Source organism: Papio anubis, chromosome 14 (assembly GCF_008728515.1).
Source record: "Papio anubis isolate 15944 chromosome 14, Panubis1.0, whole genome shotgun sequence".
In the NCBI taxonomy this organism is placed as follows: domain Eukaryota; kingdom Metazoa; phylum Chordata; class Mammalia; order Primates; family Cercopithecidae; genus Papio; species Papio anubis.
Window position 1 is genome coordinate 78236568 of NC_044989.1, and position 26359 is coordinate 78262926.

Genomic DNA, 26359 nt, shown 5'->3' on the forward strand with positions numbered 1-26359 from the left:
ACAATTTTTCTATATTTCTTCAAGTAACAAAAAGTGGTTGCCAACTAGATGATTCCCAATCTGGTATTCCAGAAGCAAGAATGAAATCCATAAAAAAAAAAATCCTACCTACAAAAACAGAAAAATCCCTGATATATTTTTTTGTTTTTTTTTTTTAAAGAAACTTTACCAGTGAAAGATTTGTGATCATATCCAAATATTTCATAAAACCACACAAGAAAGTAATAGCCCAGTGTTGCCTAAGCCAAAATTTAACCTTCATACACATAAAAAATTCACGAAGACATGCAAGCATTAGATTCAGTTACATCAACAGAGGACAAAAACACAAGATGGCAAATTCTTCTCCTTAAGAACTGAATTCACAAAAGTGTTTCAACAGAAAAAAATCTTATAAAGGCAGAATTTCAAGTGAGTGTAAAAAAGTTAATGATTCTTTTGAGATTTTAATTCCAGACACTCATGAGGTACATGTCCTCTAAATTCTACAGCTTTAGTAATGGTGATCAAATTCTTTATATGGGTAGGTTACTTTTCTTTTTAAGGGCATCTGGAAGAAAAGACAGAAAATAATATTTCAGAGATTTCTGAGGCAAAAAAAAAAATAGACTTTTAATGCATCACTTCTACCTAGCAAAACCAGATAGAAAGAGAAAGTACATGTCTGTAGACATTTTCACATATGTACAAATGTATATACACTCACAAGCATAACTTTCTTATAATAAAAGTGTTCTTGTGATTGTTGTCATACATACCTTCTACAGAATTCTGTAAGCTATCAAGATAGTGTATGTATCTGGAATAAGATCTCTTCTCCTTAAACAGGAAGTCAGAGTGAGCTGCCACCCTGGGTGTAAGACCATTCCTTGCTCACTATCTATCCAAGTATTACAGTAAAGAGATATCTATTCCTCTCTTTTATCCTGATGCAAACACTGCCTTAAACTCACCAGGATTAATCTCTCTATATATCTATATCTATATATATATTTTATCTATATATCTATAAATAGATTTATCTCATTAATTTAGTCCCAAGAAAACGCTCATATTCCTAGTAACGTCTTGTATTCTTCACATGAATCATCATGTACCTTTATGTATCTACTATTCTGTCTCCTTTTCAATGCTTCCTCAAATTCTAAACTCTTTTCTGTATACCATTTGAAATGTATGCTCCATTAACAGTTAATTATCTCATACTTTCATCATGTGCTCAAAATATTTCTTTCATCTTTATGTTTGAATGTAAATCTGAACCTCTTCTAAGGACCCTAGTTAACACTATTTACTATCTCATTCCATGGGACCTGGAGGTGGTGTCAGTGACGTTCTTTTTCCTCATTACCATTTTCAAATCATTCTCCCTTCCTACATTAAAAAAAAGAGAGAGAGAAGGAGAACAGAATTATATCTAATTTCATGATTATATCACACTGTATTCTTTATTTTGATGCTATGTAGTGTCCTCAAATTAAAATTCGACTTAATGTGATTGCATCTGTTTTTTATCCTTTGGTGATTACAAAAAAACAAGATATATTGTTTGTGAACATTATTTGTATATTCTACTAACCTGCTTTTCTCACTGAATAATATAACTTGGTAACATTCTCGTATGCCATAAATTCTAATAGTTGCATATTATGCTACTATATGGAATTACATCGATCTATTTATCAATTTACAGGTAATTTTTATTTCATTTTTATTGGTAAAATAATACTCTACTTTTTAAAAATTAAACATATTACAAATTATGTTTTTTATTTCAAAGGACTTGATAAGTATTTATGAAATTCCATTCTACAACTTGCCCTTTTAATTTCCACAGCCTATTTCTAAAAAAAAAAAAAAAAAAGGAAAATTACACTTTAGATTACAAATAAAATCTCAATGAATTTTTAAAAGAAGATATTTCAAAGGCTACCTTTTATGATCATCATGCATTCAATCTAAAATATGGTTTACAAAGGTATAAAGGAGAAAAATAGCCACAAGAAAAAATATATTCCATTAAATAATTTTAGGGTCTAAATGTTAATTTAAAAAACACAATTACATAAGCTTTAGAAAACAATGAAAATGAGAAACATTGTATATGACCACTTATAATACTGATCCAAAGTCAAGTAAGAAAGAACATTATAAATGAGGCATTCTGCTCAAAAAGTTAAAAAGAAAGCATAAAACAAACACGGAAAGCAGGAATGTCCCAGGGGCAGAAAGATTCAGGCTTTAGATATGCCTGAGTTCTGCACTTCTCAATTTATAATTAAAACAAAGTAAAAAAAATTGGATGATTACACTGAAAATCAATTGGTCTATTTCAGAGGCTTTCATAAATATTATGCTTTTTATCACTTCTGCCAAATGGCCCATAAGATGCTGCCTCCTATAGTACATGACAATTCTAAACTGTAAAACATTAAATGTTACAGAAAACATGCTGTGGAAGTTCACTTTGTCAAAATATCCTAGTTCTATATAGCAAGGCTTTGGAATAACTTGTAAATGAATAAACAAGCATCATAGGTAAGCCAAATTGAACATGCAAGGAAACATTTTGAGCACCTTATAAACTACAATCATCCAATCCCTCTTGGACTCCTGCCTCCGTTTTGGCAATTTGGAAGCAAGATGAAAGTAGATAAAGTGTTTACTACAAGAGAGGGTGCCTCTGCGATATACAAAGGGAATTGTAAACTTAGCCCTGTGATCCTGCCATTAGTCTTTTTAATGATTCTGAGCCACAACCTCCCTGAGATAACATCTTTTTCTCTCTATGCTTGAGCTTTGAGAAGCCTAGAGGAATCTTGATTTTTTTTTAGCCTTTTATTAAACTTAAGCCTAGAAATAAGGGAAAGCTAAAGGAAAAGGATTAGAGAGGTTTATTCAGCACTGTCAGAGAAAGAAAATCCCTGCCTTACTGCCAGATATATTAAACTCCTGATCTTGCAATTGCATAAAATTATCACTGGCATTATATCTATGTCAATTACACCTGGTGCTGCAGAAAATGATTTAACCAGTTCGCTCTTTCAATGTCATTCAAGAACTCTAATTAATGTGAGAGATGTGTTTCTCTTTTAAGTAGTGCTGTAGTCATCTAGGTGTTACTCAAAGGCACCATTAAAACTCATTAATATGAGAGTATCTCAGAGGGGTTTATGGGCTTTCAGGAGAGTACTGTTCAGACAAGTTTGTCCATAAAAAGTATTTTGGATTAAAAATGTTAGAGTATAGTGTTTTCTATCATGAGAAAATATTTCTTTCAGTGTTATAAGCAGATTGATAATGTTTCTGCTTATTTTTTGAAGATCCTCCACTTTTATAAGACCCAGATTTTTGTTCCTTATTTTATTCATAACCTTCACAAATAGATATAATTTTATTTAAAACCCAATATTTGTAAGCAAAGAGAAAAGCAATGCATGAAAGTTTAACTTTTCTAAGTTTACATAATAAAACTTCTTTTACTCTCTGGCTACCCTCCTCTATTTTATTGTTGATCTTAACTATGAATAAACTGGTTTGGCCATAATAAAATATTTGAATATCCAGGAGCAATTGAAAATTATAGCTTGGAAAGTATTGCTTTCAGATTCACACTATTTCCTATCTTTCCTTCCTGATTAGTGCAAAAGCTCATTGACCCACCATTTCATTGAAAATCAATTAATTTTTGGATAGTTTGCACTATTTTATGGTGGAAGCATGCCTGATGAAACAGATTACTATAACCTGAGAGTAGATTGCTCTTCTTATGTATTTTCAAACCCTACCCAGTTCAGTACTGAACATATAGTTAGAAATTTTTAGTGTTTGTTAATTAACACTTTATTTTCTAAGTGGAGAAGTTCAAAATTAATAATAAAATATCTTTATTGGCATATTTTCACTAAAATAAATTATATGTGAAGTATTTTAATGTTGTTATATAACCGGAATTTTACAAGTGAATTCTATATGTCAGATATAGGGCTAAGAAATAGGAATATAAAGAAATTATAATGTAAACCCAGATCTCAAAAGGCTCAGAATCTGGTATGGGGGACAAATAAGTAAACCAATAATTATAAAATGCAGCAATGGGTTTCATAATTGAGAAATACATGACATAAAATAAATATTTGGATAAGTGATTCTTAGTAAAGGAAATGCAAGTTTTGGGGCAAAGTTTCAAGGTTGGGGAAAATTAGGCAGAGCATATTTTCTATAATAGAGAGTACGATGCTAAATCCTGAAGAATATGTACAATGTTACTAAAATGAAAATTTGGGGAGGGATACTTTTAGCAAAGACAACAAAATCTGCTAAATCAGATAAGTGTAGGGGACATAAAGAAGCTTAAGGCAATTTCATATTATTAACAGAATATATGAAATAAAATTGAGAAATGAGACTGAAAACACAGTAAGCAAATGATTAATAACTAAAAGAATATGAAAGAATGCTATGGTTTGAAGGTGTTCCTTTAAGTTTATATGTTAGGTACTTAATACTCAGGGTAACAGTATTTAAAGGTGGGACTTTATCAGGTAATTAGATCATGAGAGGCCTGCCCTCATGAATGGACTAATGCTGTTATAGAAGAGATTTAGTTATCACAGATGTGGATTCCTGACGAAAAGGATAAGTTTGGCCCCTTCCTCTCTCACTCTCACACTCTCTGCTCTGCCACCTTCACCATGGGATAATGCAGCAGGAAAGCCCTCAGCAAACACTGGTGCTACTTTCTTGGACTTCCTAGCCTCCAGAACTGCAAGCCAACCAAATTCTGTTGTTTATAAATTACCCACTCTGTGACCTTTCATTACAGCAACAAAAAACAAATTAAGACAAAGAGTTCATAATGGTAATAAAAGAGATACAGAGGAATAACACGTAGTGAAAATAAATCAAAAACATAAAATAGCAGTTTTAAGTTACAATATCATGGTTTTAAGTTATAACACCATAGTATTATCCTTAAATGAAAATAATATAGAAATACCAATTAAAGTCAGACATCGGTGGAGTGGAGGGAAAATCACAAACCAACTCTATGTTGTTTTACAAATAATTGATTTCAAATGTTACAGCATAGGTAATTTAAAGTAAAAGTGTTACAGGAAAGGGGTCCTGATCCGGACCCCAAAAGAGGGTTCTTGGAATTCAAGCAAGAAAGAATTCAGTGCAAAGTAAAAGCAAGTTTATTGAGAAAGCACAATGGTGAAAGGACTCCATAGACAGAGTCGGAGGTTCCTGAAAGCAAGAGGAGGAACGCACCCACCCTATGTACAATGCTTATATATATGGACAGATGTGTTCTGCTACAAGGGTTTGGGATAAGTGATAAACTAATTAGTTTATTGTGCAAGAATTGATATTATAATCTTTAAAGCAAAATTAGGAATGCCTTTGTTCTCCAGATATTGGGGTATCTGGGCACTCCCAAGTCTGGGTCTGCTTGGTAAACATTGTTAATTCATTCCCTTAACCATAAACTTCTAGAGGCTAGGAATGCCTAAGTGTCTGGGAATGTAGCCCAGCAAGTATCAGCCTCAGCCTCATTTTCCTAGCCCTCACTCAAAATGGAGTCACTCTGGTCCAAATGCATCTGACAAAAGCAGTGCAAAGGAAATAATAAAGATAAGATTAAAAATCAAGGAAATGAAAACAATAAACAAATAAGAAATCAATTACACAAAGCCTGTTCCTCCAAATGTTAATACAATTGGTAAGTCTTTAGTAAGGCTGACAAACATCAAAAGCAAAGCAAAAAGACACAAATCACCAGTTTCGGGAATAAGCAGGGTTGTCACTGAAAAATCCTGCCACTATTATAAGGATAATCACAGTATATTACAAACAACTTTATGTTCCAAAATGTAACAATTTAGGAAACAAATGGATCAATTCCTCAAAAAATACAAGCTATTAAAATTCAACCAAGATGAAATAAATAATCTGAACAGTATTAAACTGTTAAAGAAATTTAATTCAAAATTTAAAAGTTCATAGAATGACCATCTACAGGCCCATATGATCTCATTGGAGAATTCCATTAAATAAAGAGGAATTAACACCAATTTGACACAATCTCTTTTCTGAAAAAGAAGAGGAGATAATATTTCTCAACTCGTTTTATTAGGATAATGTTACCCTGATCCCAAAACCAAGAGCAAGAAACAAAAATAAATACCAAAAAAAGATGAATATTTCTCATAATCTTTGACACAAAAATCCTCAACCAAATATTAGCAAATTGAATTGAACAATGTTTTTAAAAAATGATACACTGGATTGAGTGGGATTTATTAGAAGTTTGCAAAGCTGGTTCTATATTTAAAAAAAAAACTGCAATCCAACGTATCAACAGACTAAGAAGGCAAATCACACGATTATATCAATTGATGCAGAAAAATCATTTGAGAAAAGCTAGCATCTATTTATAATAATAATAATAAACAACTCAGCAAATTTTCAGTAGAAAAAAAAATCTCAACTTGATAAAGATATATAAACAAACCTAGAGGTAAGATCATACTTAATGTTGAAATATTTAGTGTTTCCACTTTAAGTGAAGAACATGGCAAAAAAAAGGCAATTCTCGTCACTCTTATTCAACATAAAACCACAGTGAATCAAGTAAAAAAGAAATAAAAGGCATAAATTGGAAAGGAAGGAAAAAAGCACAAATTGGAAAAAGTAATATCATACTTAATGTTGAAATATTTAGTGTTTCCACTCTAAAGTGAAGAACATGGCAAAAAAAGGCAATTCTCATCACTCTTATTCAACATAAAACTACAGTGAATCAAGTAAAACAGAAATAACAGGCACAAATTAGAAAGGAAGGACAAACTGTCTCTATTTGCTGATGATACAATTATCTATGTAGAAAATTTCAAGTAATTTGCAAAGTAGAAACATTTCTTAGAACTAATATGAGAGTTAAGCAAGGTTGTAGCATATGAAAGCAGCACATGCATAGACACACAGACAAAAGAATCACATTTCTAAATAGTAACAGTGAACATATCAAAATCAAAATTAAAATCATAATACCATTTATAATTTTTCCAAAAAAATTATAAAATACTTAGGTACAAACTTAACAAAACATGTACAGTATCTGTACACTAAAATTACAAAATGCTGATAAAAGAAATGAAGCACCAAACAAATGTAAATATATACCATGCTCACAGGAAGAGCCAACATAGTAAAGCTGAATTTCTCTTCAAATTGATTCACAGGTTCAGTGATATTCCTATGAAAATCCCACCAAGTTTTGTTGTTGTTGTTTTGTTTCATATTTTTACACTTTGACAAGCTTATTCTAAAATATTTATGTAAAGCCACAAGCCCTAGAATATCTACGACAATTTTGAAAAATAATAATAATTTGAGATGAGTCTATTCAACATTGTCTTACCATATAGCTATATAATCATGAGAGTGTAGTGTTGGTGGAAGAATAGGTCATAAATCAATAGAACAGAACAGAGAACCTAACATTAGACTCCCACAAAGGCACAAAAGCTATTCAATGCAGAAAGCATAGCCTTCTGTTTGTTTGTTTGTTTGTTTTTGAAGATAGGATCTTACTCGCTCATTCAGGCTGGGGTGCAGTGGCACAATCATGGCTCACTGCAGTCTTAAACTCCTGGACTAAGAGATCCTCTCATTGCAGTTCCCTAAATAGCTGGGATTATAGGTGCATGCCACCACACCTGATTAATTTATTTTTTTCAAAACATTATTGTAGAGACGAAGGTCTCACTGTGTTGGCAAGGTTGGTCTTAAAATCTTGGCCTCAAGCAATCCTTCCACCTTGGCTTCCAAAAGTTCTGGGATTACAGGCATAAACCACCACATCCATCCAGAATAGCTTTTCAAACAAATGATATTGCTGCAATAAGATATCCATATGTCAAAAAAAAAAAAAATCTTGACCTTAGCCTCACGCCTTATGCAAAAGTTAATATAAATAAATGTGTCTTGTATTTCAGTGCAAAATATAACACTATCTTTTTGTGAAAAGTAGGAAAAAATATTTGTAACTGCAGTTAGGCAAAGACTTCTTAGGCTTAACATCAAAAGCACAAAGCATAAAAAGAAAAAAGTGATAAATTGGACTTCATCAAAATTAAAATCCCTTGCTCCATGAAAGGTCCTGTTAAGAGAATTGAAAAGATAAGCTACTGTCTGGGAAAAAAATAAATGCAAACCTCTTATTCAACAAAAGATTTTTTATCTAAAATATATAAAGAACTCAAAAACCTCACCAGATAAAAATGAACAATCCAATCAGAAAATGAGAAAAAATGAATTGAACATACATTTAACCAAACAGGATATCCAGATGGCAAATAAGCAAGAAAGATATTGAACTTCATTCACCACTAGAAAATAGCAGGTTAAAATCACAATGAGCTATACTAACACACCTATCAGAATGGCTAATATTTCAAAATAAAATCATGATAATACCAAATGCTGACAGGAATGTGGAGAAATTGAATCATTTATACATTGCAGGTGAGAACATAAAATGATGTAGTCATTCTGAAAATTATTTGGCAATTACTTATAAAACTAAAATGTTCTTACCATATGATCCAGGAATTGCACTTTCAGGCCTTCATCTTAGAGAAATGACAACCTAAGGTAACACCAAAACCTAAATAAATGTTCATAGCAGTTTTATTAATATTCATAGTATCCCAAATCTAGCAACAACCCTGTCCTTAAATGGCCAATGGCTAAAAGAACTGTGATTCTTATGTACCATCTAACACTAATCAGGGATCAAGAAAACAAGCTAGTAACGTATGTAACAACCTGGAAAAATCTCAAGGGCATTATGTTAAATGAAAAAACAAAAGCCAATCTCAAGGGGTCACATACTGCATTATTCCATTTATATAACAGTTTCTAAATGAAAAAACTTTGTTATAGCCCCAAATTAGAAGTAATTTGATGTCCTTCACACGTGTATAGTAAATCAAGCTATGATACATTCATGCTATAGAATACTACTAAGGAATGAAATGAAAGAAAATACTAATATATGTGAAGCTGAGATGAATTATCATTAAATCATGCTGAATGAAAGAAGCCAATCCCCAAAATTTACCTATTGCATAGTCTATATATATATGTGTGTGTGTGTGTGTGTGTGTGTGTGTGTGTGTGTGAGTGTGTGTGTGTGTATTTTTTTTTTTTTTTTTTTTTTTGAGACCGAGTTTCACTCTGTGGCCCAGGCTGGAGTGAAGTGGCTTGATCTCAGTTCACTGCAACCTCTGCCTCCTAGGTTCAAGCTATTCTCATGCCTCAGTCTCCCAAGTAACTGGGATTACGGGCGCCCACTACCAGGCCTGGCTAATTTTGTGTTTTTAGTAGAAACAGGGTTTCACCATGTTGGTCAGGCTGGGTTTGATCTCCTAACTTCAAGTGATCCACCCTCCTCAGCCTTCCAAAGTTCTGGGATTACACGTGTGAGCCACCATGCCAGCCCTGCATAGTCTGTTTTTACAACATTTTTGAAATTGCAAATTTATAGAAATTGATAACAGATCAGTGACTGCCAAGGGATAGGGACAGGCTAAGGGTTAGGGACAGAACAAGGGAGAGATACGGGTGTGCTTATAAAAGCTCAATACGAAAGATCCTCCGGAGAATGGAAATATCTCATATCTTGGCTGTACCCATGTCAAAATCCCGGTTGTGATATTGTATTACAGTTTTGTAAGATGTTACTATCGGGGAAAAAATGGGTAAAGCATTCATAGTATCTCTCCGATATTTTATTACAACAGACTGTGAATCTATAATTAACTCAGTGTACACATATTAATTAAAAAATACAACAGGGCTAAATAATATATTTGTACAAATCACTCTCTCTTGCAAACACTTTTAAAAGAAACAAAAGCAATAAAAAAAATCAATGCTAGAAGAATCAAAATCAACCATGCCTAAATTGTAGAGAATACACTTAAAAACATGGAAAAATGATTTCTTTTAAACTAGACAGAACAGATATACCTTAATAAATGTATTCAAACTTATAGCAATTTTAAAGTTGATATGTTTCTTATATTAATAGAATAAAAGTGCCATAGTGTTATATATTAAATTGAAATAGAAAAGGTTGGATTAGCAGACATTTATTACATTTTAAAATAAACTCTTAGCTTCAAATAAACCTGACTCTGACAAAAATATATTTCCATTTACAGGCAAAATAGGAAGTCTGTATGCATAATTTTTCAACTCAATTCATTTTTAGTGTATTTTTACATGAGTAAGTGTACTTACATTTTAATTGTTTTTATGATAGTCATCCATACATTTTAAAATCATTACATTAAACATTTATATGTGTTTTTACCTAATTGAAGCAAACTTGTTTTGCTGAAGGACTTGAAATGTTAACAGGTTTTTAAATATGTTTGTAAGATATTTCCTCTATATGAAGATTGCTGCTTTCCACATTTTTGAGATGCTGGAGATCTTTCTTCCCCTTCTTCCTTCTTTCCCGACCATCCCTCTATTCCTTCTCCTGCCCTTCCTTTCTTTCTTCTTTGTCAATGTTATTGTAATGTAACTTACATTTTAAATTGCCGTTTTCTTGATTGCTTTTCAAAATGAATGTATCTCCATGAGACATTTGATCATTAATATTCTTTCTTTTATTTTTGTTTAATAACCATGGCTCTCCTTTTTTAATGTTTACACATAACACTTGAGTATGTTAATATTATAAGATACACTAACATGTGTTAGTGTATATGAGTATGTTAATAATATAACCAGGCCACTTCTTTAAACATTCTTCAAATATATATACATTTGAAGTTTTATATATATATTTGGAGATTTTTTTAAAGAACAGGCACGATTATAATATTAACACTTTGTGGATATAGAGCAAATGTCCCAAGAGAAATTTCTAGGTGGACTCCACAGGGTCTTTTATGATCTAAGCTACTATTGACATTTGTGTTGCCAATCTAGTATCAACGTGATTGTTGTCATTGTTGTCTTGGAAACATCTCTAAAAGATAACTCCTTTCATATTTCCTTGGATACACTATGAACAGCTTACCTTTGAACAAATATACCTTGCCACCTTTTCAGATCATCTCAGAAACCTACTTTTTATGATTTTATAGTATTGCATTTACGTCATAGCATTCATTCCTTATCATAGAAATTAAGAATGTAAGCTGCATGCTAGACTGAATTTAATCCCAAATTTGGCAAACTATTATATTTTTGACAAGGGAAACTTAGTCCTTAGTCTCAGTTTGCTTATATATAATAGTAAAGGCTACCTCATAATGCATTTGGAGGATTAAAAGTGTTAAAATGTGGAGAACTTTCATAATAGGGTTGGAATATAGTGAACGAAACTAGAGTAACCTTATTTAAGCAAATTCCCTTATATTAGACCTGTGTGTAAACACCAGGTCTCAGATACTATATTTCAGCCTCCTGGAGAGAAGAGACGGTGTTGAAATTTTATAACTCCAGAGTGACTAATATGCACTTTATGCTCCACAGATACTCACTTTTTATGCAGAAAATATAATTCTTTTCTTAGCATAGTCTCTGATAAGCAGAGTACAGATTAACTGTCGCTTCTTCAGAAAGTTCAGAAAGTTCTTCTCTAAAGTAAACCAAACACTATTACTTGAATCTATGTTTTAATCACATATAACACAATTTTATTTTTTTCTTTAGGTATTTAGTAGCCTTACACACCCTCTGAGATCTTGGATTTGATGTGTACCTAGCACCTGAAGAATATCTTACACATTGTAGATAATCACTTATTGAATACATGAATATGATATTAGTTAACTTCATCTTTGTTGTTGTTTTAGAGGCATGTATTTTTCAAGATTCATTGTCATTGCTACTAGTCTTTTAAAAAGTCACTTATCTATCCTAACAAATCTGTTTGGATATACTGAATGTGGATTTTTAATCATTCTAATTATTTTCTAAATGGTATGCATATAATTTATTACATTCTATGTTGTAAGCACTATTTTAAATGGATTTCTTCTATCTATTGGTATTTAATAGAGAAGATAATAATAGCCAAAAAGTTAACCATATCTTTTGGTCACAAACTTCTTAATTCATTTATGACAAAGTTTATTAGGGCAATATTCCAAAATCTTTTACTGCAACACACTGGAATTAAAGATGAATGCTACAATAATGTTATCTTTCAAAACTTCTTAGAATTATTCTGGGGAAAACTCCTTCACATTTACACAGACTTTTAACAGTTCATTTTAACAGTTCATTTCCACAAATCTCATAGGTGCTATTTTACTTTCATGATATGCTTATTTGGATCAAAGGTAGGTCCTGTATCCTACAAAACAAAGACATGACTGAAGGAAAAAGAGATTTTTCTCTGTAAAAAGGGATCAATTATTCTCACTAGAAAGCCATTCTATTTTTAGCAAGTGAGCTTCAGGAGAAATTTCCTCTTGCTCTTACTCATATAAAGAGAAAAAAGCCACATAGAATTTTTGACAAATTACTAGAAATTCACAGATCATCCTTATTGTGTCTGCGAAGTATGCTAGTTATTAAGATGAGGCAGCACAACTGCTTACCAAGGTCCTGAAAGATGTGCTAACCAACCCAGAATAGGAATGAGGCCAAGCTTGGTGAGTTTCTGGCATGAAGAGCTGTGGATTATATCCTAGGCCTTTTTTAAAAATTGACACTCAAAATAGTACTTGAAATAATGTAATTTATTTTTCCCAGCTTTATTGAATTAGAGTCTACCAATAAAAATGTATGTATTTAAGATGTGAAACATGATGTTTTGACTTACGTATATATTGTGACATGATTAAATTCACACTGAAAGAAAATTGTGGACTGGCCCTCTATATTAAGGTGGTAGGCATAAATGATACATGGAATCAAATCTGGCAAAATAGAACTGAAAGAGCTTTGAGAAGAAAGAAAAAACATCCGGTGTAGAGTTCCATGAGATCTCTGAGGGAAATCTTCTATTCCGAGTCTCAATGCAATTGTTTGCAAGGAAAGCTTGTGGATAACTAGGCCTCATGGTGGAAGCATAAATAATTACAAAATATGGGTGTATTAATTTGGTCTGAGGCAAATACAGTGTGAATACCTTTAGCTTCTCTATTTTGTTCGCATATTTAGTCTCATGTACTTCACTTGCCAGAAATGTCTGCAGAACAGTATTTGGTCACTGGATTGTTCTCAGTAAATGTATGACTTCTGATTAGCACCATACTAGGCATTGATTAATAATGTCAGGATCCAAACATAGACGAAATTATAAAAAACGAATTCACCTTTGAAAATCATGCAACCAACTGAATAAAATTACCCAAGGTTATTGATAATTGTAATACACATTTGCCCATTTTTTCTTTAAATCATCGAAAAATAACAAGTTGAGTGCCTACTCTGTGTGAGACACTGTGCTAAGCACCAGAAACAGAGAAGTTAACATGAAGATTCTTGCTCTCAGTCAGCTTAACGTATAACTATAATGAACTTTTTAAAATAAGAATATTAACAGCAATACATTAATATATTATTTACTCACTTAGTATAATCTTAGTATATCTATGACATAGTCTGTTCGTTTTGAGTGTGAACTACAGAATTTATAATAAATTAGAAAAACCTTAATACTCCTGCTGTTTTTCTAGAAAATTAAGCCTAAAAATAAAATAATAATAATGATTAACCTAGTTTAAGAAAAAAAACACATTTAAAAATAGGAAATGATTTTTTCTTATCTTCCAACAATGAAGGGTGACTTAAAATAACTGAGATGAATTCAAGCACTAAGAAATGAAAAATAAAACAGAAAGAGAAGAATGAGCTCTAGTAGCCTTAATAGAAGAAAAAAACAGATGGCTACCACAAATGTCAGGCCCCAAGTACTGAAATCAGAGTGAGAACTTCTCATTCAACCTAGCTCCTAGTTGAATTTTTAAAATAAAAGCAAATGCAAAAAAGAAAAAAAATAATAAGGTAAAAGAAAAAAACAAACTTAAAAATGATCTAAATTTATGATGCCAAGTAGGAAGTTAAGCCCTGGAGGCTGAGTCATGTGGAATGTGCGTAACTTCTGCTTGTTAGATTATAAATTAACTCTCTTCCTCATCATTCTTCTCCTGTAAGATACTAGGAGAGATCAGAGACAAGATCTCCTGCCCCTATTCTTGCTTATAATCACTGTTCTTTGTTGCAGATTGTCTCTATACCTAACTCAGACCAGATAGCACAAAAGACACCATGACTGCTACATCTTCAGTGTGTCATGTTAACTCTACCTTTCCGAAAACAAAACAAAACAAAACAAAGCAAACAAACATACAAAAAAACTTACCTAATCAGATGTTTAAAAACTATGCATTAAGCTTTACATAGAATAATGTTGAAATTCTGTTAAGCTTCTTGAAACTTTATCTAGATAAGTGATCCTAAATGTCTATACTTCAAAACATTCGTTTCCATTCTTTAAAATTTGTGGTTTCCAGGCAGCCATCCTCAAGTTTGACACTTCAATAAATATTCTTTCTACTAGAATCTGACCCTTTTGATTAATTTAGGTTGACACCACAAAGTATTAATTCCAATTTTAATTGAGGAAAATGTCCTGCTAACCACAAAGCATTTATAGGTTAATTTGGACATACTACCTACCCACAAATTGGTATTTTTGAGCTTTAATAATTTAAACAAGATCAAATGTTTCACATTAAGATGTATCTCTCCTACTCAGTTGCCTGTGTCTGAACTCAGAATCGTGAGGTTCTGCCCCATAAAACTATTTGTTTCTGTTCCAGTAATCAGATTACTGAAGTATTTAGCCCACCTTTCTATAATCACTGCAAGTCAGCAATTTACAGGAATGATAATAGCTCAATTCATGAGAAGCCAATGCTACATGTCAGGGGTTATATGGAAGCAGCATTGCATGGTGTGTATTTATTTTTAAAAGCAAACCTTTGGAGAATAAATGTTAAAATCTTAATTTTGCATGTGAGGTTTAAAGGGGTTAGGTGGTTGGTAAGGTAACCTCTGAAGGTTACATGGTTAGGAAGTAAAGCCTAGCCACTGTGTCGCAGAACACAAATGGAGACTAGTGAAGGAAATAGACTAAAATGGCACATACCTCCTGTGAAATAGAGTTAGCATGAAAAAAAATGTTATCAGAGAAAGAATCAATGCTCACAGAATTCTCAGAATGAAGAGAGAAAGAGAAGAATTTCAGATAGACAAAATGGGTATACAAGAGTGTTGGGTCAATTTAACAATGAAAAGTAATTCAAAATGGTAGATCAGAAAATTTAACTAGACAAATGCAATGGAAGAAAGAAAACAAAGCCCGAAATGATGACCAAGTGTATATTATGGTGATGCTCACTAGAAACTAACAAGTGAACAGGCATGTGAATTTGGATTCTAGATATGGTGGTTAGGACTCATTCCCAGGGGGCACAGAGAAATATAAAATACATAAAGTATATTTTTTTCTGCTGCAGCCAATTGAGGCAGGTCAGGTGGAGTGAAGTAGACTTTTATTTTCAAGACCGAGAGGCAATGTTTAACAATAATAATAATAATAAAGTACTATAAATTCACAAAAATAAACTTAGGAAAAAAGATTTAAAACCCTTACTAGAATATAAAATGCCAGTAGAATGACCTTGATAAATCAAGAGAACGGCATGATTAGAGAACAAGAGAGGTGAAGATGAACAGAAGCCAGGAGATAAAAATAGGCCAAAATGAGATAAGAAGTGAGACTCGTGAAATAAGCAAGCATTTTCCAGAAAGTAAAACACAATTGCCAAGTTGTGAAGTATATTGCAGGCAGTAAATAAAATAAAAGTTGCTCTCTCCAAAATCAAATCTAGATTTAGAGGACAAACCCAAGACTCTCCACAGAATATAAAAACAGAGAAACTACAACAACAAAAAGAAAGTTGATACATGTGGAGTGGCAAGAACTCAGCACTCCTATTACCAGAGACAGGTGTTTCTAAAGAAGAGAAGAACAAATAAAGAACAATAACTTAAGAAGTAATCATAAGAAATCAATTTCTGACATGAGGTAAAATATACCTATTCACATCATGAAACTATTTTTGCAAAAATTATAATAGTGAGAGAAATCTAACATAGGTGACTCCATCTTTCTTACAACTTCACAAACTAGCTGCCCTTGTTAAATTTAAAACAAAGGTGATAACATGTTCTTCCCCAAACTAGCCTCTTCCTTGCTCTGGGACTGAAATTACCTTTGTAAGACTAATGAAACCCCACGAGGTTAGGATTATGGGAGGGGCATGAATTCCGCTAAGTTTATACATCACTAAACAATAACCAGCCATTTTTCCCTAGCTTGCTTTTCTGCAATCATCTGCTGCTCCTGTGTCATGAAGCCAGAGGCCTTTAGATTTGTAACTTCTCCTACTGATTTTATCGCTATTGTCAAAACATAAGACTGATCTTTAAGACATTTTTCAGACTTCTGCATTTCGGTGGATGAGCTGATGCCACCCAGACCCACGACTTATACCAGAAAACTGGCTCAACCAGTCCTGCGACTCCCACCCGGAAACTGACTGACTCAGTGCACAAAGACAGTTTGGACCCTGTTTTAATTTCATCCCCAATCAACCAGCAGCACCCATTCCCTGCCCCCTCCCCTCCAAATTATCCTTAAAAACCCTACCCTCTTAGCTCTAGAGGAGGCAGATTTGAGAAGCGAGTCTCATCCTACCCCTTGGCTTGGCCTCTGATCGTTAAACTCTTTCTTTGCTGAAATACCTGCTGTTCTCAGTGTATTGACTTTTCTGGACATTGTGCAAGATAAACCCATCAGGCTGTTACAAATGCAAGTATTAATGATGTTTCAGACAAATGGCTTAAAGTAGGTTCTAACCAAGAAAGATGGTTTGGTTTTGTTGTTGTTTTCATTACTGTTAGTGCTGGAAGAACAAATTATAGTCCTAAGTATGCTGAGACAGTTGAAAATGAAGGTTAAATTTCACACATAAATCAGATTAGATTAAGATTTTTTTTTGCAACAGTACAAGCCATGAGACAATGAATAAATGAACACATTTAGGGAAGAGGTATGTTTGAAGAATCTTACACCAAACCAAATTAAATTGTTGTCCATGTGGATGGCAACCAGGAAATATTCTCAAATAAAGAATGACTCATAAATAGCACTTATAGAACTTTTGGAAAGGAATCATTGGAAGATAAATAAGAAGGAGCCAAAGGATAAGTCAATCTTATTTGTTCACAATGGCAAGGCCATACTATAAGCAAATGTAGCAATGATTTCTGGAATTAGAATTAATTAAAATAGCGGTAAGCCTAAATTTAAGTAACATACTACAAAACTGATTGTAAATATTGTTATAGACTGAAAGGTTTTGTCTCTCCCAAATATAAATATTGAAGTCCTAGCTCCTAGTGTAATGGTATTTGGAAATGACACCTTTGGAAATTAAGTTTAGATGAGATCATGAGGATGGTACTGCCATGACAAAATTAGTGCCCTTATAACAAGAGACACCAGAGAGATCACCCTCTTTCTCAAGAAGACTCAGCAAGGCAGACATTTACAAACCAGGAAGAGGGCCCTCACTATAAACCAAACTTACAGCCTAATTTTGGACTGCTAGCCTCGAAAACTGTGAAAAACCACATGTCTACTGTTTAGTCCACCCAGTCTATGGTATTTTGCTATGGCAGCTAAAGCTGACTAAGACAAATATCGATATCATTATCCATAAAAAAGTATCCTATACATCATTTGAACAACAGTAATCTGAGAATAAAAGAACTACAGATTTTTATGACATGTTGATGGGGCATGGAAGACAGAATTAAATTCATGATAATGAAGGGGTAAAGGGGGTTAGAAAGTCTTAATAGCATTTGTATATATATGTCTGTGTGTGTATATATATGTCATATATATATGTCATATATATATGTCATATATATATGTCATATATATATATCTATATATATGTCATATATATATGTTATATATATATATATATATCATTGGCAATGGACTTGGATAACCAAACCATTCGTTATTTTTAAATGGAACCGATAAATGTTGATAAATGCATATATAGTCAATTTACGAAGCAATATGGAAAGCATCCAAATATTAACTCTTCAAACTTAAATACTTGTATAGATTTGTAGATAAACATAATTGATTTAAAAACCTGATAAACGAAACTAAGCTAACAAATCAAAGTTGCTTCACTAGTGCAAAGGAATTACTGGTGAAAATGAGACCCATAGAAAAGATGGTATAAATGGACTCTTTGTCTTCCTATGTTTGGCTTATTTCACCTAGTAAAACGTTCTCTAATTCCATCCATGGTTTTGAAAAGAACAGAATTTTCTTTTTTTTTTTTTTTTTTTGAAATAATAGTATTTCACTGTGTATATGTATCACATTTTACCCATTCGTCCATCGATAGACATTTTGGTTGATTCTGTATCTTGGCTTGATTAGTGCTGTCGTGAACATGGAAGTGCCCATAACTCTCTGCCATGCTGATTTTAAGTCTTTTGGGTATATACTCAGAAGTAGAGTTTCTGGATCATACAGTAATTCTATTTTTAGTTTTTTGAAGGACTTTCATACTGTTTTTCTTGATGGTTTTACTGATTTACATTTCTACCATCAGTGTGCATGGATTTGTTATAGAATTCTACTCGGGTCCACTCCCTGGTGCACTAAGACCAGATATCCACACCGAGGTTTCTGGAGGAAGAAAGGAAAGCGTTTATTTGCAGGGCACCAAGCAAGGAGGATTAGGCAGCTCACACTTAAGTCTCAATCTTTCCAATGGCTAGCAGGTTTTACGGTTTTTAAAGGCAGGGGTAAATTTCCGGAAAGCAGAGTTGTAGGCAAAATTATAAATCAATACCTAGAGGGTATTGTTTTTGTCCTGAAAACCTGGGATATCTTGAAGCAGGAGCTTACAGACCATAGGTAGATTCAAAGATTTCCTCACTGGCAGCTGGTTAAGGAAGATAAGCTTTGTTTGCAAATTTAAGGTAAGCAGACATGTTTTGGCTCATGACCGTGACTTCCTCCAGGCCCTGGAGGAGGAAATTTACAACACTGGTGATCAGAGTTTGGTCTTCAGTTACCTCTTACCTGAGGTCTACATGCTGGTGGACTCCTTGGCGGAGGTCCAGGTTTCTGAAAAACAACTCAGAGATGAATGGTAAAATGTTATCATTTGTTTCTATAGGGAACCAAACATCTCACAATTCTAGCTTCCTTCATTATTTTTTTTAGGCTACTATTACATTCTTGTTTATCAAGTTGCTTATTTACTTTTCAGGGATAGTTAGTTGACAGGAATTTCCCTTGAAAGGACTCAACATTTTCCTTTACTTTCCAGTTTGGTGGAAGCCCACAGGTCCCTAAGACAAGGTCCCTGATCCATCTCAGGTTCCCTTTACTCCACACCCTTACCAACATTTGTTATCTTTTGTTTGTTTATAGTCACTCTGAGAAAAGTGAGCTGATACCACATTGAACTTTTAATGTGTATCACACCTTCCTAATGGTTAGTGATTTTGAGAATTTCTTCATATATCTGTTATCCAACCATATGTGTTCTTTTGAGAAATGTCTATTCAAGTCGTTTTCCCATTTCTTAACTGGAATTTTTTTTTTTTTTTTTACTTTCTATGAAGTTGTTTGAGATTTTTATATATTTTTGTTATTAAATTCCTTATCTGATATATGCATTGCAATATTTTACCCAATCTAAGATTGGTCACTCTTAATTATTTCCTTTGTTGTTAATTATTTCCTTTGTTGTATATATGAAATCTAAAGCAGTTAAACTCATGGAAGCAGAGAGTAGAATGATGGTTGCCAAAGGCTGAGGAGTGAGGGTAATGGTGAGATGATAGTCAAAGGGTATAGAGCTTCGGTTAGACAGGAGAAAAAAATTTAATTTTTTTTTGGATGTCTATTGTATGTCATGGTAAGTATAGCTAATAATTGATTTCCATACATTTCAAAATCACTAAGAGAGTAGATCTGAAATATTCCTATTACAAAAAAATGTTAAATACTTGTGATGAATATTTGAATGTTAGATTTAATTATTTCACATATTTAAAAAGCATAACATCTCTGTGTAACCCATAAATATATACAACTATAATTTGTCGATGTATAATTAAAAAGTAAAATATGGAAATGGAAACCTATTTTTCTGATAGTGATTTCGTGACTTATATGCTGAGATCAGATATACCACTATCAGTTATTTTATTACATAAAGAAATTGCTTTGAAAAAGTGCTGAGAGTCTCTAAGCAAAGGGTATAACACGTGAATATGTGTCCACCTATCTGTCCATGACATTACCAGCCCTAGAGCTGTACATTTGCTATGAAGTCTGTAAAAATTTGCATTTTCCATATTTGTTTTATTGTTTGTTCTATCTCAAAAGACTGGTTATCTATCTTTGGGGTTCCCTCTCTCTCTTTTTCATACTTTTAGGATTTATAAGAACATCTCCTGTGACATCAGGAGTCTAGACATAAAATATCAAAATTGATGTGACTAAAGATACAGCATTTACATCTTGCAATATGACAATAATTAACAGATTATTTGACAACTGTGTGTTATTGAGTGTTAAGAACTATGCTAGATACCAAGTAGGATGGATGAACGTTAACCCAGATGGTTATTGTCTCAAAGGAGCTCCCAAATATGGAGAGCGCTGCAATAGCAGCATGTGCCTAGTGTTGTAGCACATGGGAGAGAGTGACGGCTAACTGTGCATGTGTACTTACAATGGTAGAGGAAGGGTGATGCTGTGGAAAGTGTTGGGCTTAATGACATAGCCCAACACTGATGCAAGGGAGAAAGGAAGAGCAGAACTGGTAGAAGGAATAGTAACAAGCAAGGGTATAAACAAATAGGTTCTCTTACCCAAACGCAATGTCCTTTTGAACTAAACCAGAATGATTACATTGAACTCCAAGAGAAACCAAGTAAATGATCAATGGTTCATGGTTAAATCCAAGCTAAGGGGATGTTGTCTACGTGAACAGTAGTGGCCTGAAAAGATTATGAAATTAAGCAGGATCTAAATCAATGTGTACAGGTCAAAAGACATGCACTGTTTAGAAGCACAGACAACTGGGGAATTGAGGGGAAGGGGACTGGGGAAGTGGAAAATGAACAAGAAGTTGGATACAGTTAATTTCTCAGAGAAGCAAATAGTTGAAATGTCATTCTGAAAGCTACTGGCTTTTTTACCTTTTACACATCTCTATGAGATGACATGATATACACCTAGGAGATTTCTCTTTTGCTATTTACTTTTCTATTCTGAAACTAGGAGAGAGCCAAAGCAAAGGGACTGTTGTCTGGAGAGTTAACCTTTTAAATTTCTGTACAAACTACTTTCATTCCCTATCAGTTCTGTGTTGGGCTTTAATTTCACCCTGAGTTACTAATGGTGAGCTTCTATCTTTTACTTCTCTGACAATGGTAACTGTATAATCAGCTTCTAAAAAAACTCTGGCCCCCAAAACACAATAAATGACAGATATCTTTGCTGCTTTCTTTTCCTCATTTCTGGTGGATTTAGTCTTGAGGGAAAACACTTATTTTAAAGTGGAAAAAAATTGTTTTCCACCTTATAATGTAGGAAGAAAAACACTGATATTGATCATGACTCATATTGATCATGAGAATTTAAATTCTCCAACAAATTGAAACTGATTTCCTAAGAGTGTTTATTTATAAGCCTTCAACAATAAAAAAGACCTCTTATTTCTGATCCATAATTTCTTCCCGGTGGATTGCAAAGATTCCTACGGCTTCTACTAATGTCTAAATAGTGATGATTCTATAACTTTTCTCCCTGTCATTTATTTGAAGAATTATGGTTGTCTACAGGATGTTTCCACTTATACATCTCATAGGCGTTTCGAACATTAAAAAAATACTCAAAAGGTATGCACTTTAGGTCTTGTAAAATCCTCAGTCCCAGCCTCCTATTCATACTACCTGTCAATACCATGTTTTGAATTATGCTATTCAGCTATAACACGGAGACCAAGCTATAAACACAAACATATATTTCACTTTTTTTCCTCTGGCTTTCTCCACTCATCACATCAATCTATCTCTCCACAAGACTACATGAATTGTATTTAAAAATATCTGTAAAATTTTGCCTCTCCTCTTTAGACCCTGCTTCTGACAATGTATGAAGGTCTTTATCAGTTTTGACTTCCTGCAGTAGCCTCCACTGCACCATGCCATTCTTTATCAACTCCTGGAAAACAGTCAACTATTTCACTTTTCTGCTTAACATCCACAGTCTCTAATCATCATGGAATAGATCCAAATTGTGTAGAGTTATCCACACTCCAGGCTTGTCCAAGATACTCACCGTATTAACCGTTTGGGAATAGGGGTGGAAAGAGTCACTATATTAGTCTGTTTTCATGCTGCTAATAAAGACATAGCTGAGACTGGGTAATTTATAAAAGAAAGAGGTTTAATTGACTCACAGTTCCACATGACTGGGGGGGCCTTAGGAAACTTACAATCATGGCAGAAAGGGAAGGAAATATATCCTTCTTCATGACAGCAGGAAGGAGAAGTGCTGAGAAAAGGGGTAAAGCCCCTTATAAAACCGTCACATCTCATGAGAACTCATTTACCATCCCAAGAACAGCATGAGAGTAACCATCCCCATGATACAACTACCTCCACTGGGTCCCTCCCAGGACATGTGAGGATTATGACAATTCGATGAGATTTGGCGGGGGACACAGCCAAACCATGTCAGTCACTCATTCATACCTCTGTGACTTTCACACTGCTCCATAACTCTCCTATACCCAGCTCTCCATCTCTTTTCCTGTCACCCCTCATAATCTCATGTGTGAGTATCTTTATATTAACATCTCAAAATGCCACATTTTATTTAAAATTATTTGTTTATTTCTCTGGCTTTCATAAAGTGTATGTACCTCAGAACAATTTCTAAAACTTCCTTTTCTCTTGCAGGGTCTCTGAAATATTTGTATACTTGAACTCAACTGAATACAATTCACAAAATTCCATGCTTTTTTGCAATCCAGAAAACTATTTGTAAAGGGTCTAAGGTTTCCTCAAGTATAGGTTAGGCTCTCAGATTTTGTACTTAAATATAATTTTGTTCATATGTCTATATATAATTTGAGCTTTGTATTGTAATTTATGCATTTATGTATTTACTTTTAGTGAACAAGGAGAGGTATTTGTGTATATGGGCTTGTTAAATAACACTTCTTTCAATAAACATCACTTGCTAGACATTAATTTTTTTTTTTTAATCACTGAAATTATACCCTGAAGTCTGCTAATGAAGAGGGCTGGCTGTAAGTTAGGCTTGAACATTTAAACTATTAGAATTTATCTCTAAACTCTTTATGCTGATACTGGTATCTTGACTTTTTTTTCTCCATTACTTCATGGATGATGTTCCCTAATCTACTCATCTTGCAGATTGCAGGTGTTGATGAAGCATATCCATTTTAATTGAACTGTTAACCTATGGGAGAATTTCACTTATTTTCTTTTAATGGCATTTATGTTTTTAGATTATTTAGCGCCTTTGATTATTTAGGAGAAGCCCTTATGATTTATCAAGTAAAATGACATGATTAATATTATACATTATCCTTTCTTTAATATGATTTTACAAGTGGAAAAAAGCATCTGGATTTAATCGCAACATTACATTGAGCATCAGTGGTGCATGCAAAGCAGCTCAGACTAGTGCTAGGTATACAATTTCTCCTGTGAATACAGAAATCTACTGACTATTCAAGTTTTATGAAGGCTGTCACCTTTTTAGTCAGTTTGAAGAAATTAACAAAGGTGGTAATAAGCACTGTTAAACATGGTTCAAGAGATCAAGGAATCCTTGTAAATCCCTATGATTTTATTGTATTTTACTGTAATTATGTTTTACATGTAGTCTTCAATTTTACTAATACAGAACTTTCTATAATTGTCTTACAAAAGAGAAATCCATGGTATTCTTCTTAACTCACCATAATGCTGGTTGCCCTTCTACCCCCTAACTCACCCAGCCTATTCAGATTCTCCATTTTCAGTTATTTCATTTTTTCTTTTTTAAATGTTGCCTGCTTTCCTATTTAAAAACATATATGATTATTGCTACAAACACCCTAAAAGAAATTTCTAAATGCTAGGTTAAAAATCCCGAGATGAGAAACTTTTGTACAGGTAATAAAACCATCTTTAGCATCAGACTTAGCTTAGCTCATTTACTATATTTACCAACTGTGAGATCATAAGTAAACTTCCTTAGTTCTTTCTTTCAAAAAATTAGCAAAATTATTCACAACCTACATGATTGTTGTGGTGACTAAGATATTCATAAGGTGTATTAACCAACACGTCTGGCAAATATTAAGTGCTTAAAACTATTGGTTATATTTAAAATTATTGGGGCTAAGTTACTTTGCTTACATTCTGGCACTCTTTCTACTGAAGAAATATTCATTTAAATAAATAAATAAAATAAATAACCAATGTTTTCATTTAAAAAATACAACTGTTCTGATTAAAAATGAAAGCCAAGGTATATATATTTGTATTCCTCTCACTTTCAAGTGTAAACACTTTGAATAAATTCCATATGGTAGAATAAACTAATAATAACAAAAAAACTTGAAAACTAGAGTGCCAGGTCTCTGAGTCCAAGCTAAGCCATCATATCCCCTGTGACCTGCAGGAATACATCTAGATGACCTGAAGCAAGTGAAGAATCACAGAAGAAGTGAAAATGACTGGTTCCTGCCTTAATTGATGGCATTACCTTGTGAAATTCCTTCTCCTGGCTCAGAAGCTCCCCGACTGAGCACCTTGTGACCCCCACCCCTGCTCGCCAGCAAACAACCCCCTTTGACTGTAATTTCCTACTACCTACCCAAATCCTGTAAAACTGCCCCACCCCTAACTCCCTTTGCTGACTCTCTTTTCGGACTCAGCCCATCTGCACCCAGGTGATTAAAAATCTTTATTGCTCACACAAAGCCTGTTTGGTGGTCTCTTCACACGGACACGCGTGACATAGAGTTGAAGATTTCAACAGCCCGAAGATTTAGATTTATTTCTGAACTGAAAATGTGAGTTATCGTTTTAATGGATAAAGTCAATTAGTGGTAACAAAAAGGCAGCCTTGTATTTGACAACTGTAGAGAGAAGAAATCTTAAGTGGGGCAAAGATTGAAGAGATGAGTTAAGAATTGTCTGTGGAAGGAATACTCCCCATATACTATCCTGCTTGCACAGCATTTGCTTTGGCCTACAGGTTAAGGCACATAATAAATTCTTTCAAGAAGTGGAGTGGTATGTTTAGGGAGGACATAGAATGTCAGAACGCAAATTATCACGCCAAATGATTTTTGTTTACTTTTGCATTGGAGCAGATGCCATTACTACCTCTCCTCTTTTATACAAATAAAGTTAAGCCTGCCAGTCTATACTCCTCTAACTCTTAGAAAGAGATTAAAGATAAAAAAATTCTTAGAGAGAGATAGAAGATAATACAAGTTTTTAAAAAATCCCTTTTCAGGATCCCCAGAATAAAGGATAAAATTTTGAAATATTCCAAACGAATATTAATCGTTTTCCATTCATATTACTTGTATATGCCATTTTCATGATTATAACTTGTTTTTTCTACAGTTCTTATTTATAGCTTTTGACAAAAACACTTTATATTATTTTAATTAAGTTTTTCAAACTCTTCTTTTACATGTTGCTCAGCCTTGTTTTATTTAAAGAATTTTTCTTTACCAAAAACATGTTACATAATCTCCTACATTTTTTTCCTAGAAGCGTTTAATGTTTATTATTTCTCATAATTCAGACTATTTATAGAATGTAGATTGGTAATTTTCTCCTCTCATGTGAATAACATACATAACTGGCACTGGTAATTGTTCTCTCTTAGATGAAATAAAAGTCTCATGCTCTATAAGCATTGGTGAAATTTTGAAATTTTTGGGGGAATTACATTGAATTTATAAATATGCTTTTAATGTTTTAAATGTTTGTATTTTTCCATTCATAAAGTTCAAATATCTTTCATTGTAGGACATTTCAAATAGATTTCTCAAAAATATTATAATATTATCCATGAAAGTCTTATGCATATTAGTTCAATTTATTTCTAGGTACATCATACTTTTATCTTTATGAACGGGACTTTGAAAAG

At 33.2% G+C, this 26359-nt stretch overlaps 1 long non-coding RNA gene across 2 annotated transcripts in view; it reads right to left on the reverse strand.

The window, feature by feature from the left end:
- Positions 1-412: 412 nt before the first annotated feature.
- The window catches only part of LOC103881235, a 36312-nt gene continuing 10365 nt past the window's right edge, over positions 413-26359 (reverse strand). The window contains exons 2-3 of one of the 2 annotated variants that reach the window (XR_004178318.1): positions 8605-8656; positions 413-550 (exon numbers count right to left, since the gene is read on the reverse strand). This is a non-coding gene — a long non-coding RNA (uncharacterized LOC103881235). Of the gene's footprint in view, positions 551-1313; positions 1840-8604; positions 8657-26359 lie in introns of those variants that run through there. The other variant, XR_002519809.2, reaches the window with a different exon arrangement.